Here is a 979-nt window from a genome sequence, read left to right as displayed (position 1 = left end):
TTTTTTTTAACCAAAAGGGCAAAATCGCTTCTGACGGAGCGATTTTCTTCTGACAAAATTGACGCTGTTACTCCTATAAAAAACATAAAAATCACTGCCGATCCAAAAAAAAATTTCCTTTTTCTTTAAAATCGCTGCTGTGAATTTTATTTTTTTAACAACGCTGCCCCAGTAGCGTTTAAAAAGGCAGCGTTGTTAAAAAAATAGAAATAGCTGCTATAGCAGCCATTTTCTTTAAAAAGTTAAAAAAAAAATTATTAAAAATTCTCGAGGCGAGGATTGCTTAAAAAATAATGGGAAATCGCTCCACGTGTAGCGATTTTAATTAAAAAAATTTTAAAAATAATCGCTGTCATTAAAATTTTAGGGTTAAGGACCAAATTGATCACAATTTATGATACATAAAGGACCATTTCCATCAAGTCCATACATTAAGGACCAAATGGAATCAAAGCCCATACATTAAGGACCATTTTAATCATTTTCTCTTGAATCCTCTCCACCAATGCATGAGGCACTCACATCGTTTGAGATGGACGGTGACATACTCAAGTACTGTAAGGGTGAAATGCCCTATCCATATGGCCGAAAGTGGAATGAAGCAAAAAGAATTTACACCGTGATGAACATAAAGAATACACACTTTATTGCACTTGAATTTTTGATGGAGAGGGCTTGATTCAAGTTTATGATTGCAATATTCATATGTGTGATGAGCCGACTTTTCTTACATTGATTCAGCCCATTCTCGAATTGTGGCCCAAACTACTCAAGCAGAGCGGGATGTTCAATCATTTGTCTGAATTTTTTTTGAATGATGCATGGTCATATGAGCGTCTAAAGAATGTGCCAAGTAACAATTCTTGTGCGGCATGTGGACCATATGCCTGTGTTTTTATTGATCACTTGCTTACTGGGACAGATATGAGCTGCCTTAACGACAATGAGGTGGATAATTTTAGGATGAAATATGTTGTTG

The sequence above is a fragment of the Solanum tuberosum genome, unplaced genomic scaffold, assembly GCF_000226075.1.
Source record: "Solanum tuberosum cultivar DM 1-3 516 R44 unplaced genomic scaffold, SolTub_3.0 scf00094, whole genome shotgun sequence".
Taxonomy (NCBI): Eukaryota; Viridiplantae; Streptophyta; class Magnoliopsida; order Solanales; family Solanaceae; genus Solanum; species Solanum tuberosum.
The sequence above is the reverse complement of the archived record's forward strand: the minus strand, read 5'-3'. Positions refer to the sequence as shown.